At 45.7% G+C, this 16927-nt stretch overlaps 1 long non-coding RNA gene across 1 annotated transcript; it reads left to right on the top strand.

The window, feature by feature from the left end:
• The first annotated feature begins 1632 nt into the window (after positions 1-1632).
• Positions 1633-5710, top strand: LOC132652812 (uncharacterized). Its single transcript, XR_009590368.1, has 3 exons — positions 1633-1963; positions 2211-2307; positions 5610-5710. It is a non-coding gene; the product is annotated as an uncharacterized LOC132652812 (long non-coding RNA).
• Positions 5711-16927: the final 11217 nt, after the last annotated feature.

Raw genomic sequence — 16927 nt, 5'->3', positions numbered from 1 at the left:
CAAATACATTCACAAGGAGGATGAAAATTTCAGTATTTGGAATTTTGCAGAAATTCAGTTTAGAAGAGTGGAAATAACTTTGCATAGATAATCTAGCTTTCACTGTCATTTGCAGGGAGGAGGAAGGGCCAGGCTGGTCCTGGGGTACCTGTGCAAGCAAGGGCAGAGGCAAGGAGAGGAAGACTGGAAAAAGGGGGCCACCAGGCTTCATCGCACCTGCATCCATTCCTCAGGAGCAAGAGAAATGACCTCTCGGGGACACACCCTCCTGCAGAAGCTCTTTCTCCCTGAAGGGAGTGTGGTCAGTCGACCTTGGTTTAATTATAACCAAGAAAGGAACAGAAAAAGGAAAGGATGGGACAGGCAACTTGTGATCCGTGGGAGACTTTGTCCATATCTTATTTTCTTTCTATCTTTGTTTTAAGGGCATCTTGCCTTCACCTGAAAACATTCCTATCCTCCTGTTTAAAGGAACATGTTTATGAATTAAATTTAAATTTTAAGATAGTAAGTTTTTGGTGACTACTATGTAAATGGCGGCAGTACTTCAGATGAGGAAGGAAACTTCCAAACATTCCAAAGTACTAAATAATGAACAACTTTTTTTTTTAACATGGATGTGTGCAGAAATATGTCCGTGACACATTTAAACACTGCAGTTGCTGCCCAGTTGCTGATATTTTTACTTATCTTGGTTCCACGATGCCAATTACAGCCCTGCAATTGCTCTTTTCATTTTGAGACAGGGTTTCTCTGTGTTGCCCAGGCTGGCCTTCAGTTCAAGCCCCTCTCTCCTCAGCCTCCTGAGTACCGAGGTGACAGGCTGCACCACGGTGCTCAATCATTGAGTGTGTCATTTCTTCTCGGTATTTTCAGTTTAGGTATGAGTGTAGATTCGTCCTCCCACCTCCTATTTCTGCTCATGTCTGTTGAGTGCAGCTCATGGACATTCCGCTGCAGTCTGCCTCTCACCAGGGACATATTTACACGCTGCTTTTTAAGTTCCAGACCTGGAGTCCTGCTAACTCTTGTTGAGAGGCTAATGAGTAATATTTTGTCCCAATATGAATCAACATGCATGTCAGAGGTCCTTGGCACAGGCTCATCTCACCATGGCAAGGGAGAGGCTTACAAGTTGGCAGAGCCATGGGCCGGAAGGATGAAGACCAAAGAGGAAGCAGAAGTAGGAAGCTACATCACTTTTTCCTGAGCCCGTTCTATTTTTAAAAAGTTAAGTTTCCAAACACAGCTACGTTGTAGTTAGCAACCACTAAATTCTGAACGTGATTTCAACAATTCATTTGTTGAAACCCTAACCTCCAGGAGGTGGGATTAGGAGGTAGGCCTTTTGGAGGTGATTAGATTGTGAGTGCAAAGCTGTCATAGAAGAGAGATCCCAGGGAGCTAGCTGACCCTTTCCACCATGTAGGGACACAAAAAACAGCCAGCTTTCAGGGTTATGGACCAATGATAGACCTGGATTCACCGTAGGCCGACCTTCCCAACATCCAGAGACATGAGGAGTACAGATCTGTCAGTTCTGGGCTGCTCCGTTTGTGGTTTTGTAATAGCTATCTGAATGGAGCAATGCATGCCTACCCACTTTTTTCTGTGCTAGCTGATCATCAGACACTTGGCGGAACACGGAGAGAAACTTGAAACATACCGTTCATCCCAAAGGAGTGGGCTTGACTGACTAAGGAGAAGGGCCTGCTCAGTAATCAGCCTTTCCAGAACATTCGCAGACACTCCTTCAGACCCTGCTTGTCACAGCTTGGCAGAGCCATTCCGGTTTCTCTCCTGCTGCCCTAATTAGCTTGTAGCTCGGCAGCATCTTCTCATCGGACACACAAGCCTCGAAGTTGCTTCCCACCACACACATTTGTTTGCTCCAACAAATCCAGCTTATCTCATTGCTCCTGGCAGTTGGGCTGCTGGGTCTAATTTCTTCAAGCCAACTTAGGTGAGTTACAGCTTCATAATTACATAGTTTCTCTGCATCGCAAGCCAGGGAAACACTTTGGTGGGTTGGTTCATGCCCCAGGCTTTACTTCTGCCCTGGCCCCTTGCAACTTTCTTCTTTCTTCAAAAGGCTCCAGCTCATCCAGTTCTGGAAGAGTACTGCCAGACAAGCTGGGACTGATGGGTATGTGGGGTGTGGGCGGGGTCGTGGTGCTCTGTTCCTTTTCTTGACTCCTTTCCACATCCAGATTCACATCCTGTTCTTGTGTGGATTCAAAAGAGCCCCGCAGACCTGCCAAGGCCATGAAGAATCTGAATCCAGTCAGCTACCTTCTGAATCTGCAGGTACCTGCTGCTCTCAACCTCTTCACCCAGCTGCTTTTTGTTTGGAAAATCTCTTGAGTTCTGTTGGTCACTCCAAGGAATAAAAAAGGACAATGGTAACTCAGCATATTTTTCCCCCTATGCCTCTCTTTTTACAAGAAATGCAACCCCAGATTAAAGGAATAGATGGTGCCAGGAACACCAGGCTTCAACAACAGCAGCAGATAAGGAAGGTCAAATGGGAGTGGCTTGGGTCTCCAGGATCACACCATGGAAACAATGTAAAAAGTCATCTGTCTTAAAACCAGCTCTTGTCTTCAGGCTCCGGTCAAAAAAATTTCTAACTTGGGGGAGGAGAGGGTCACAGATTATGTCCTATGCTAATTGCTCAGCCCTGAGAGGATTTATCTGTGGCTGTATAATCTTCTGGTCCTCAGAGGCGACTAACCAAAGATGTCTACTGGAATTTCCCACAAAGCTTCCCCATCACTCTCAGAGTGTTCTGTCGATAGTCCATGTCCATACAGCACTGTATCCCAGCCGGAGTGCGCGTCAGCACTGGATAAGTTCTGCTTCAGGGGCAGAGAAAGAGCTCAGCTTTAGATATCCTGAACCTAAGGCGCTTACACACATCCATTTGGGAACACCCAGTAGGCAGTTAGCTGCGTAGGCTTGTCATTCAGGAGAAGGGTTGATATCAGAAATTGCTGGAGTGACGACAACTCATCTGAGTACAGCTGGAAGGGGACACAGGATGAGCAGCATCATGTGACCGGTCAACGAGGGTGTCAAGTAGATGGAATGGTACATGAAGACGGAGGTGTTCAGAGTGATGGGAAGGAAATCAAGGCAGGCATGGGAATCAGGGAAAGAAGAAAAAGATACATTCCTGCTTTGCAGCCACTCACAGTTGACTGAATCAATTACAGTAAGAGGAAAATTTACCTCAAGTTACAAAGAAGATACAATCCCAGCCAAACAGAACACCCTGGAGTCCCTTTCTGGTTTATCTACTTTTGCATAATTCTCCCAAGGCTTGAATTCCCTTCCCATAAAACAGGCAACTGAGAAGTTAGTTTATCATATGTAATAATGTAATTACACATAATATGTGAGGATATCATTAGCAGGGTTGTTTTCTTAGATGAATGTAGTTATATGAATAGGATTCTTTGAAGCTGTGGGGACATGGGGAACTCTTTTTCTTTCTCAATACCTTTCCATCATCTCTAAGATTAATAGCTTTCACCATTTGTAAACTTCACCTGGCACTGAAAAATAAAACTAGGTCTTAAGTTTCTCAACCTGTGGACATCACCTCTGTGTAACAAGTTTCAAATGACCACTAGCTCAAAACCATGCATGGCAGGGCATTTACATGATTTTGTACAGGATGAGGTAGACAGCCAAATCTAGCAAAAATGAAGTTAATTCTCATATATTAAATTCGCAAAGACTTATACTATTTTCTAAATTTTGGTTTTGTTTTGAAGTCTGCAGAATCCATCCATTGTTTTAAAGAAAAAAAAGCTACACATTCAAAATTCTTTTCTTGATACTGATAAAATATTTAGTAGTGTCGTTGTTTGTCCAGGCCTATTCAATAATTTAGTAGGTCAACCTAAGGGAGTTTGCCCACTGTTCAAAACATGGAGCTATAACCATCTAATGATCTCCTGAGAAAAATTCTGAGCAGTGCTCAGGACCCAGAGAGGGACAAGTGTGAATGTGGCTATTTCCCCTCATTTCACACCCATTTAAACCTTATATCAGTGGGCATTTTAGAGCACTTGTTATTATATTGAACAGGTTGCTTGTCCATGCCTGCCTGCTTTATATCTGTTACTGAGAAGTCCACTTCGTTTTCAAGTGCATTGCATTATTTACAAATGGTATTTTGGAATGCGTCATCAGCTATATTCCCGACCATTGATCAATACTAAGAAATTCCTCTTAGACCTTTTCCTTACAGGAGTGTCGTTTTTGTTCTTTTGTTTTGGAGTACTTCAGGGCCACAGCAATGAATGGTCAATAGATGGTGCTGATATCATAAAAAGAAATTCGGGCTGTCTAGAGATGGATAGGGGATGGGGGACTAGCTTTATCAGTTTTGAGAGTGTCTGATGGTTTCTGAATATGCTGTCTACAAGCAAAACAGGGGTGATGTAACTGCCATTAGGGCAACAAGAAATGTTTCTACCCTGTTTTAAGTGTTGAGACACATACTGTGTCATAGTAGCTGGTCACAAAACATTTGTTCAGTGACTGTTTGATTGAATGGATAGATACAAATTGGCATCATGGTCCCTCATGAACTGTGGGACAGAAGTAAGAGGTCATTATGAAAACCAAGATAAAGCAGCTGGGACAATGGGAAAGAGTCATTGAAAGCAGACAGTTTGCTAACTTTATTTTTCTTTCCTTTTTATTACTTGCTGTGATTCAAATTTATGATGTCCTTGTATTAGTCAGGGTTCTTTAGAGGAACAGAACTGGTAGAATGGACACATACATACAAACATACATACATATATACAAATGTGTAAAGGAAGTTTATTGGAGTAGCTTACAGGCTGAGGTCTGACTAGTGCAGCAATGGCTGTCTCCTGACATGCCCAGAATCTGGTAGTTCTTCAGTCTATGGGGCTGGATATCTCAGCTGGTCTTCAGTGTACATTGGAATCCCAAATAATTCTAACATCAGCAAGAGAATCCTCGGTAGCAGGAGAGATTAACTTGCCAACGAAAGCAGGCAAATAGCAAAAGCTTCCTTCTTGGGCTGGAGAGATGGCTCAGTGGTTAAGAGCACCGTCTGCTCTTCTGGAAGGTTCTGAGTTCAATTCCCAGCAAACACATGGTGGCTCACGACTATCTACATTGGGATATGATGCCCTCTCCTGGCATGCAAGTGACCTACAGAGAGCACTCATATATGTAAAATTAAAAAAAAATGCTTAAAAAGAAAAGCTTCCTTCTTCCATAACTTTTTTTGTGGGTTGACACCAGAAGGTGTGGTCCAGATTTAAGGTGGGTCTTCTGACCTCAAATGATCCAATCAAGAAAATCCTTCTCAGGCATGCCCAGCTGCTGGAGTTTTAGTTCATTCCAGATGTGGTTGTGTTGACAACCAGGATTAACCATCACAGTCCTTCACACGATCACGTTTGAACATTTGATCTCTAGTTGGTGGTACCATTTGGGGAGGTTGTAGAATATTCAGGAGGTGACATTTTGCTGGGGGAAGTGGGTCACTGGGGTGAATGGGACTTACTGTTTTAGAGCCCAACTGTACTTCCTGTTTGCTCTGTGTTTCCTGTTGGCAGATGCAGTGTGACCAACTGTTTTATGTGCTCCTGCTGAAATGCCCTACCCACCTGGTGGACTGTATCCTCTCAAACTGGGAGCCAAAATAAATTCTTCCCCCATTAAGTTGCTTCTTGTCAAATGTTGAGTTGCATCAGTGAAAATAGCGACTCCATTACTAATGCATAGTCATTGCATACAGTGATGAGGCCATGATGTTGACACTTTCACTCTCGTATCTTTCTCCCTCTACTAAGGGTCCCCTTCTTCCTCCTAAACAGTGTCCTTCCTACTTTTGTGTCACATACGTATGAATCTGGTTTCTGCATAGGAATCTGTTAACTTTGTCTTTGCTGTTGCTCTTGGGTAATTAGAAATTGGCCATGATGTATTTATTTGAATAAGGGGCTATCCTCTTGTTCTACATTTGGAGAACATTATGTTAGTCATTACTGTCACACACTATAAACTGTCTCAGTAAATATTTCCCTTCGACAGTGGTCAAGAGGAATTCATCTCCTACTGAATGTCATACTGTAAGGCCTGAGTAGAATATCTTAACACTAACATTTTATCCCACTTCGTAGTTCTAGTTTATTTTGACTTAATTTTTTAAGTCAAAATGGTCTCACTATGTAGCCCTGGTTGACCTGGAACTCACTATGTAGACTAGACTGGCTTTAAACCCACATAAATATCTGCCTGCTACAGTCACTCAAGTGCTAAGATTAAAAGTGTACATCACCACCCCTGAAAAGCTTCATGTTTTCAATTCCCATATTCACGTGTTTTCTTTTGCTTTCTTGTTTAATACTTGTGTTGTGTTGTTATAAACAATGATGGAAATCCCAACCGTACTATTTTACCAATAAAGACTCAGGAGCCGGATGCTGGGGTGAAAACCTGCTAGCTCAGAGGGCAGAGAAAGCACCCAGCTGACTTTCCTTCTCAGCTCAGGTCCAGATGGAAAAAAAAAAAACCCAAAAGGCTCACTAGTATTAACTGACAGCACAGGAGGAAAAAGCCAAAAAACCCAAGGCCGAAGGCTTGCTAGTTCAAAGCCCCAAAAGCCAGGGAGCTGAGTATCTGAAACCTAAGCTAACAGGAGAGCTTGAGCTAAAAGCTCTTTCTTCTTTCTATACGCTGTCTTAAATATCCCTCAGCTCAAAGTCCCTCCTACTCTTTAACCCTTGTCAGCTGGTTTCTTGCTCCACCTCTTCACCTAGGGTTAACTTTATTAAATCCTGTGTACAGAAAGCTCTTGGATTAAAGGTATGTGTTAGGGCTCAACCAAACCAAACAACAAATAACATTTTACAGTTCACAATTTTGAGGTTCACAGTGGGATCATATATCCTGCAATGCTGTTGTCTTGGTTTTGTCTTATTTTGAGGGACTGGGTTGCATGTATCCAAGATATGCCTCAAACTGTTTACGTAGCCAAGTGTGTGTGATCTTGAACTCCTGATTCTCATGTTTCCACTTTCCAAGTTCTGGAATTATATGGACACACACACACACACACACACACACCCCTTGGAGTTACAAACAGAAGACGGTTCTCCTTAAATTAACTCCAGGGGGTTAACTGCTCCTGTAAAGGCTTTAAACATCATGTATCTTATCTATTATCTATCTATCCATCCATCTATCCATCTATCCATCTATCTAGTTTCATACTGTAGCTCAGGCTGGTCTAGAGCTCACTAAGTTGCCCAGGCTGGCATGGTGGTACCACAAATTTGAGGCCAGCCTCAAATAGCAAGGCTCTGCCCTTCCCCACTCTTCCCCTTCCCATAAAGACATTACTAACCTCTGGGCTCTTGGCAGTATTATCTAGAGGGCAGGGGCTACTCTCTATGTGGTACTCTCTGTGTGGTCTCTCCAATACTAGTCTCACTTCTTCCATATCAGCTAGAAGAGTCTACACCTGAGCTCAGCCAAAAGGCCGAGCAGTTAGCTAAGAGATTTTAGAAAGGGAAAACTATATGCCTTCTTTAGGCTTGGGCCTAGAGCTGTAAGAATGTCACTTTTGCCACATTCTATTGGACAGTGTGATTCATGAAGGCAGCCCAGATTTCCTATGAGAGGGGACATCAAAAGGGTTTTATATTAGGAGGTACAGCTATTTGAGGGCTATCTTTAGAGACCAGCCACTCCATCTGTTTCCAGAATGAATGGGTTTGAAATTTGTGATTCAAGAAAGAAACGTGTTTGGTATAGCTATATTGTTCATAGTTGGATAGTTATGAACATATATTGCTATGCAAACAGTTGTCCATAAGAGGTCAGTCACAGACCTTGAGAAAAACTGGAGAATAGCCTCTTGAATTAATCTTGTCTGGCTTTACTATGCCAGGTGTGATGCTGGACCAGGATTCTGTAAGATACAAAGCAGCAGGACCTCTGGTGAAACCGTGTGCCTGGTTGGCGCAAAGTGAGCCCAGCTGGGTAAGATGAGACCACTCCTGTTTTTACTCATAATGGGGTGAGGTAGATGCTGGAAAGTAAGATGAAGCCTTAAAAAGGGAGCATTATACTTTGAGAGAAGTCAACTCCTCCTACTTGGGTCTGAACCCTTTGAAGAGAGGATAGACCCAAAGGCTTGAGGTCAAGCAGGAAGGAAAATGTAGTGTGGTCTCACGGACAACTTCGAGCTGGGTGTTTAGGCAAAGCTGGGAACCCTACATCTGTAGTTTTCTAGGTCCATGTGGTGAACTCCCTCATGCTAATCTCCAGTTTCTTGAAAAGCTTTGTCAGACATGCTGGTGTGGCTTTAGCTCATCCTCCGAGAAGATAAGACAGGGGGCCAGGGCTGGTTGGTTGATACAGCACCGGGGAGGGCAGCAGCAACCTGCAGGCTGGCACTTTTGTGCTACCTCCCAGGGGCACCTGGCAGGACACATGGGTGCCCCTGGTGGCTTTAAGATGGCTAATACTCATCGCTAGTGAAGTCATGGATAATGGAGGAGAATCTACAATCTACAAAATGAGCACAATCACTAACAACAATCTAGAAACACTTGTACCTTATACCACAGATAAGCATGGTCCTCAACTCTCGTCAAGGAAACTTCTCTTTGCAACAGACAGAGACCATTATAGAAAACTATAATTAATCACAACACAGAGTTGTGGAGCCCAGTCCCAATGGATATCCCTACAAAACAGTACCCAAACCAAAGGCTCAAAAGAGGGAGTGAAATGATTGTTAAGGGCCAGAGGATCAGGCAGTTGGCTTGCGAGATTGTGTCTCTTAGTAATGTCAGAAGCCAAGTCTGTGAAGTCTCACTATGGGACTGCCTAGATGTGAGCTGAACAAAGATACCAGTGGGCATGCCAAAGTGGATGGGGAAAAGTCCACAGGGCCTCAACCGTACTCAAAGAACTATAAGCAACTGAGGAAATCTGGGATCAGGAGAGGTGGAAGAGCACACCAATTGGTTGTTCAGCGCCAAGCGGTCACCCCTGAAAACACACATACAAGTAGGGTTGTATGGACTGAGCAGGCTATAATTAGGAGTACCTGTATATTCATACATATACACGCATCGGATAACAATTAGTGAAAAAAAAAAAAAAAAAAGAGCCCAGAAATTTGAAGGAGAGCTCAGAAGGGCAGATGGGAGCATTTGGAGGGAGGAAAGAGAAGAAATGTAATTAGATATAAATTAAAAAAAAAAACACTAAAAATATGATGGACACGGCTGAGGAGAGCTGGGATGGATCTTGACATCAAGTAAGCATTTTTTCCAGGAGTTTGCAGGGACAAGGCAACCTAACTGAAGACTAGCTAACATAATTTGGCAATGGTGGGGGGGATGGTGTTACTGTAGTCTGTGGCTAGAAAAGGCTTTGGCCTGAGCATTTAGTTCATAGTATGATTAAGATCCATATTACACCAAAAGGCGACTGCTGTGTATAAACAGAGGTCATCTTAGGGACACAACGCCACAGAACCCAGGTCCTCCTGCTGTACGGTTTTTCCTTTGCTTACTGCCCCTCAGGTCGTGGTCAGCTGATAAGGCAGCTTCTGAGGCCCAGCACTGACTGCGCTCACTCTTGCCTTCACACAAAGCATTTGCTTCTGTCCATTTTCCAGTGTTGGCCTGAGTCTCATTACAGTACTGCTGCAGAAACTTCCTCAACCAGCAGGGAACCATTCTAGGAGGAGACGCCAAGGTGCAGATGGGGTTGGACGGAACTCTGTGCCTTTGGCAAAGCTTTGTGAATGTCCAGCTTCATCAGTCATGGCCACAGCTGGGTCCATCAGCATGGCTCCAAAAATCCCTGCTCCGTTCAGAGGATCGCCGCCAGACCTGTGATTACTGGGCCGACCACTGGCTTTCTCCTCTTGGCAGCCGATGACTGGACAACCTTAGGAATGAGATGAAGTTTCTCCTTCTCGAGTAAATATTTAAAATCCTACGAGGTGGAGATGATGCAAATAGAAATGATCTACTCAAACTTCCTGCATGCATTCGCAGGTGCGCAGGGTTTACGTCCGGGAAGAGCCGGCCCTCTAGGGAGAGCTGCTTTAGTTACACAGAAGAAAAACAACTCTCAGACCCCTTGGCTCTGTGACTGACGCTAGCAGATGCCGTGTCAGAGCCCTGGCAAGAGATGTCACACCTTCAGAGGGCAAAGAGGAAGCTTTCGTGAAAGCCTCTTCACAAAGGTGTGTGGGTCGGGGGGGGGGGGGGTGAGGTGGGTGAGAGAAGCCAGTGAGTGATCCTGAAACACCCTGAGCCAGGACGTCGCCCTCCTTCGGAAGGGACAAGAGGTTCAGAGAAACAGCTGAGAAGACGGGCAGAGGTCACAGCCCGCCTGCTTTCCAGCCGGAAGGGAGCCGAGGGACCGGATACTCCATCCTGTCTCTCTCCCGCTTCCTCGCTGCAGTCACCTCCATTTTCCTAATGCTACCTGAACGCCGGGCACGGAGCGCTTCGTGGACCGAGTTCATAGGGACCAACCTACCGAGGCGGGCGGCGGGTGATCTGCTGGACGGCGGTGGCACACAGGTCCCAGCGGGCGCCACTGCAGACCCGCTTCCCCGGGGAGCAAGAGTCCGCCCAGGAAGGGGGCCTCCTCCTTGCTGGGCAAAAGGAAACCAAGAAGAAAGTCAATGCTCCGCGATGCTCTAAGAAGGTCATCCGGCCCCAGGGTTACGACAGAAGTACGTTCATTTCTCTTTTTCTTTCTTTCTGCTCCGAGCGCCCCGGAACTCATCCTGCCCCGACAACGCGGCGGCCCTTCGATGAGAGAAAACAGTTCTGGGTCTCCCCGTGGTAGAGAGGGTGCGGGCGAGCGACCGTTGCTGCCGCCCTCCAGCCACGTGTCTGTTTAGAGAAGGTCGCTGGAGACCCTGCTGGAACCGTCTCGCGTTGGCTCTGCAGTTAGGCGAGGCCATAGTGATAAGCGGGAGGTTAAGGGCACGCTATGAAAATCCACCCGCAGTCATTGGACGCCGAGTAAACATTAACGCGTTTACACGAGGGACAGGCAGACGATGAGGTCATTTCCAGCAAGGCGGTGTTCAGTGTTTAAAAACCGTTGTGGGCCTTCTGGGAATTTTTATCTGCAAATTTCTATCTCCCACACAGAGAAGGTAGCCATGTCCCAGCTGGAAGCAATTGCAGATCCCAAAATTGGGTAGGCACAGGTTCTGTCCTTACTGAGAATTTTAATGTTTGTTCATGGTGGATTTTTTTTTAATAATTTTGGTTTGTTAAAATACTGCTGGAGAGATGGTTCAATGGTTATACATATTTCACACATACTACTCTTTCAGAGAACCTGAGTTTGGTTCCTAGCACACATGCCTTATGGCTCACAATCACCGGTGATGCCAGACTCCCTCTTCTGGCCTCTGAGGGGACCTGGACTCACACATGCCCAGATATATACCCAATTAAGAATAAAATCTTTAAAAAAAATACTGTTCAACTTCGAACCTCAAATGTTTCAGTACCTCCCCACTGTTATCATCATAGCCTCAAACTGTGGAGGCCTTGATTACAAAACCTTGTGGTAAGAGTCCTTTAGTAAGCTTACTTACTGCCCTTTTTTGTTTATTTGTTTCTGAGACAAGGCCTTACTATGCAGCTTTGGCTTGCCTGGAACTCGCCACGTAAACCAGACTGGCCTCAAACTCATAGAGCTCCCTCTGCCTCTGCTTTCAGGGTGCTGGGATTAATGGCCTGTGCCACCATGATCAACATTTAAAGCATTTTGACAAGAAATCAGTTAAACTTTTTTTTTTCATATGACTTCAGACTCCAACCTGAGGCTCCTTCGCTTTGGAGGCCATTTCTCAACAAACAGACGTTCTTCTTTGGCTCTTTTTATTTTATTTTTACATCGATGTAGTGGTTGTTGGTTTAATGTGTGTGTGTGTGCATGTGCTTGCACGCACACACATGCTCCTGTGCCATAGTGCACGTATGGTCAGAGGACAACTCCCCAGGAGTAGGTTTGTCCTCCTACCATATGGGTCCTGGGGGTTGAACTCAGGGTTGGCAGCAGGAACCCTCACCCACCAAGCCATGCCAGTGCCACCCAACACAGACATTCTTTATTCAGAGGAGGACTTTGGCTTAACCCCCAAGTAGGAAGATTCAAGCAATATAAAAACACCTTTTTTTTTTTAAGTGCCACTGTTTTACTTTCTTCCTGTTCGCTGGTATTTATTTAAAGTGCTTTTTAAGCAAACTGGTCTGACAGAAACTGCAGCAGCAGGAAGCTGGAGCCCAAAACAAATAACCACACATACACATTAAAAAAAAAAAAAAAAAAGAAAGAAAGAAAGAGGTCAGTTTGGTGCAAGAGTTAAAGAACTAAGCAGCTAGGCTCTTAAAGACAGCCACCTCCTCCCTGTACAGTACTATCCATCAGTGCCCCAGACCTGAATAGTCTCGCCTCTTTCAAAGCCAAACCCACAACTGCAAAGGCACAGCCTACCCGGGGGCTGACTCTAAGCCAGTGAGGGTGAGAGAGCCCCACAAAGCCAGTGAGGGTGAGAGAGCCCCACAAGACAGCACATCGGGTGGCAGGAACCACCTCAGTGTTGGCTGGGAGGTGCAAATGGATTCCTTTCAATAAGAGATTAGGAAGGCCAAACAGGCAGGGAAAAGGCAATGTAATAATTTGTACTCGTACTTTCGGCCTTGGCTCCTGTTCCAAGCCAAAAATAAAAACTCTGGTTCTGCTTAGAGACCTCCGCAGTTGACTGACGGATACATAGCTTTGTTAACACTGCCCCAAACCTGTCCTGCCTGCCTGTATCTCTTGTCTGTTCACTGCTGTGCTTCTGGCAGGATGGTGGTCCTGAGTCAGCTCACACCTCGTGACAACCTACCCCACAGTCTCCCACCCCAGAATTGCTGGTGTGCTCCTTCAGGCTGGGCACAAGCAGCTTTGTATTGTTTTGTTATTTTCCCAATTCAGTCCTGTATTTCCAGAGCCCAAGTTAGTTTGAGATTCTGCAGGGTTGACTTTGAAAATGATGTGGGCCAGGGAAGGAACATGCCCTTCTCATCCAGCCTGATCGATCAAACCGCCTGGGGTTGGGCTGGGCAGCCTTGGCAGGCACTACTCTGGCAGTGCCCCAGGAGGCATAACACGAAGTACCCCGAGATGCTGGGAGCTGAGGCTCCGGAATGATGCTGAACCATCAGATTCACAGCCACAACCAGAGGATTCTGGGAATCCCTTTCTACCCCTTCCAAATGATGGGAACTTACCCCTCCATAGATACCTCATACTCTCATCTTAAATCTTTGTAGATGCTCAGAAGGAATTTCTCTTGTATCTTAAAAATATATTTTTTTATTTTTCATTATGTGTGTGTGTGTGTGTGTGTGTGTGTGTGTGTAGGGATATGTGAGCATGAGTGCAGACACGCTTATGATAGAGTGGGTGCTGGACCAGAGATGTTAGTTCTGGACCTGGATGTGGGTGCTGTTATCCAAACCCAGGTCCTCTGAAGAGCAGTGTGAGCTCTTAATTATGAAACCATCTCTCCAGCCCCTCTCTTGCATCCGTGTAGCTAACCCAGCTCAGTCACTGGGTTCTGTTATCAGGGATGTCATTGTCACTCGTGTTGCTAAAAGCACAGGGCAGAGCTGTGGTGAGAGCACAGAGCCCTCCCTTTCACAGTTTTACTCTGTCATTAAGGTTCTAAGAACAGGGCAGTAGGCCAAGAAAGGCCCCATAAAAATCACAGAATCTCTGCACGTTACCTTATTAGGAAAGAAGAAAAACCTTGACAGATGTCCTAGACAAGGATCTGGACAGGAAGTGCTTGGCCTATGCTGTCCAGGGGGGTCTTGGATGTATCTTTAGGAGAGAGACAGGGAGAAGGACTCCACACACAGAGGAGAAGGCTGTGTGAAGGCAGGGAGGAAAGCACATGGACACAAGACTGGAAAGGTCCGGCCAAGCATGAGAAGGTAAAAAGAGGCAAGCATGGCTTGTGTACGAGGGCACCGGGAGCGCTGTGCAAGGGAACCCGGAACACTGTTGCTGGTGCCTTGGCTCTGGACTTCTGGCCTCCAGAGCTTTGAGACCACACACTTCTGTGCTGAGCCATGTAGGTTGCGGTTCTGTGCCCCAGCAGCCCTGGGGAATGCACACAAGACAAAGATGGACTGCACGATTCCCCCTGTGCTCTGCAGGCTTTCCTCATTCAGTTATTATTTTGAGATAGGGTCTCAACATATTGCCCAGGCTGGTCTCAAAATCTTAATCCTCCTGAGGGCTGGGTTTACAGGCCTGTGCTACTATGTCTGGACTGTTTTATTTATTTATTTATTTTAAATTGGGTGAGTACTCTTATTACAGTGTGAATATAGCTTGTTCCTACCAAAACTTACCACGAAGCTCCGGTCTCCAGTGTGGCAGTGGGAGGTGGCATCAGCAGGAGATGTTTGGGTGTGGGGTGGGGCCCGCATGAAAGATTCAGTGCTTGTCCCCATGTCGTGACGTTCACTGGCTGAGCTACTATGAATACTGTTCACCCCTGTTTACCCCTCAGGCTTGCCTCTTTCACATGCACTTGCTTCTCCACTTTCAACCATGAGCTCAGCACAAAGGCCTTCACCAGATGTGGCTGTGCAAACTTCGGCTCACCTGCTTCCCAAACCATGAGACCAAATAAGCCTCTATTCTTAAAAAAACATTACACAATCTCGGGGTTCTGTTGCAGCAATGGAAAGCGTACAAAGATAACTCATTACCTGAGTTATTTTTTTTTAAGATTATTCTACCTTTTTACCTCTAATAGTATACGTAGATCCCAATCAAGCTAAGGTATGGCCGCAGAACAAGTTGCGATCATGCCTCTCTTAAGTGTAAAACAGTTCTGTTTGATTCTCGTCCAGTCCAGAGAACCCTTTCCCAAGAATTCCTTGGGTCGCTCTGGAACAGACCGGCAGGAACCTGAACTCACAATGGACAATGCGCAGTGCACGCACAAGTGCACACTGGACAAAACTTCCCCATGCTTCTCAGATTCACAACTAGTCTAGCAACAAAACAAAACAACAGAAAAAACAAACTACAAAGAAGGACAGAAGGACAACAAAAGTGTCCTGGGGAGAAGATCAGTCAGGACAGTGCTTGCCTTAAAAGCATGAAGATCTGAGTTCTATCCCAAACCCACAACCAACCAACCAACCAACCAACCAACCACCAACCAACCAACCAATGACCACCCAACCAACCAACCAACCAACCAACCACCAACCACCAACCACCAACCAACCGGGCATTTTAGAACACCCTTATAATGCTCACACTAGGGAGGTAGAGACAGGAAGTTCCTGGGGACTTGCTTGCCTTCCAGTCTAGCCTGCTTGATCAACTCCTAGCCTGTCTTTAAATAAATTAATAAATAAAAAAAAAGAGAAGTGGCAAGCTTCTGAGGGATGACATTTAAGAAGAATGAATTGAAAAAAGAAATCATTTGTGTAGATTCTCACCGAGAAGCTAGGATACGACAGAAACAGTCAGTAGCCAGGAGAGGAAGGGCTAAGCTCCATGGTCCAGGTTCTGGTGCTAGAACTGTCCAGAAGCAGTAGATGCCAGAAGAGACCATGATGTTTCAGAACCAGGAGGGGTATGAAGCTGTGAACAGCTCTAGGACAGGGTGGGCTACTCATCCAGCCCTTGGACTCTCCTCCATCTTAATTAGTCGTTCCAGGCGATATGGTGAAGATGTATTGAAACCAGGAGAATCAGATGTTACAGTAATGGGAACAACTGTAAACTCACGGCACGAGTCATCTGGTACAGTTATCCAGATTTGGGGTCTTTAATGTCACTGGGAGAAGGAGCATGGCAAGGGGAGGCCTCAGAGCACACCCCGGCTGAGAGGGCTGAGAGGGGGCCCAGCTTCAGCCAGCAGGAGACTGTCAAAGCTAGGAAGACAGGAAGGAGCCTTGCATGGAACTTGGAAAACTATCACTTGCAGGAATGAGAGAGTACAAGGTTGATTCAGTTACTTGCATGCTAGAGCTGCTCCTGCAGCAAGAGACCGATGCCTCTTTTGGGGTGACCACAGGACTGGCTTTGATCTACGTCGATGGGGGAAGTGGAGGTAGGTCTTGATGGACCACGCCATTCTTCCCCACGGAGCTATTTAGTCATTCTTCTTGAAATAGTGATGGGAGTGTAGGGTGACTGTAGTCTAAAATAACATAGTGTATGTTTTACAAAGAAGCAGGAGCTCAAAGGTTCCCAACACAAAGACATGATAAATGTTTAAGGAGATGACGTGCTAGTTGCTCCCATCTGATCACTACACACCGCACCTGTATCAAGTTATCACATTCTGCTCCACAAATAGTACAATTCTTTTGTTGTTTGTAAAGTTTGGGCTGTTGTTAAATCTTAGGGAAAATGAGTAGTGATCTGAGGTGAGATGTGCAAAGAATGTTTTTTTTCCTCTCCTTTTAAAAGTCACGGTGGACTTAGGTAGCCCAGGCTAGCTTCAAGTGTCTATCTTAAACTCCCACATGCTGGGCTGACAAAACTTGTAGTATATTCTCTGTCTGTTTGTAGCTTTTCCCTAAGAGGCGGTTACCTTGATCATCTCTGCGCAGTTTCCTTCCCTCCCCTTCCTCTCGTCTTGACATCCTTAGCAGTTCCCAGCTGCCAGGAACCATTAACGAGAAGCACCCTTCAGTGGCAGCATCTGAGTTTCCCGGCTTCCTGTCTCAGGAGGCAGGTGTTGGGCTTTGCAGTGAGAAGCCTCTGTGGGTTTAGAACTCTTGGGGAGGTGGGAGCCTTAGATAGAGCGGGGACACTGGGCCCATGTTTATAGCCGGGGAGAGCACAA

The sequence above is a fragment of the Meriones unguiculatus genome, chromosome 3, assembly GCF_030254825.1.
Source record: "Meriones unguiculatus strain TT.TT164.6M chromosome 3, Bangor_MerUng_6.1, whole genome shotgun sequence".
Taxonomy (NCBI): Eukaryota; Metazoa; Chordata; class Mammalia; order Rodentia; family Muridae; genus Meriones; species Meriones unguiculatus.
The sequence above is the reverse complement of the archived record's forward strand: the minus strand, read 5'-3'. Positions and strand labels throughout refer to the sequence as shown.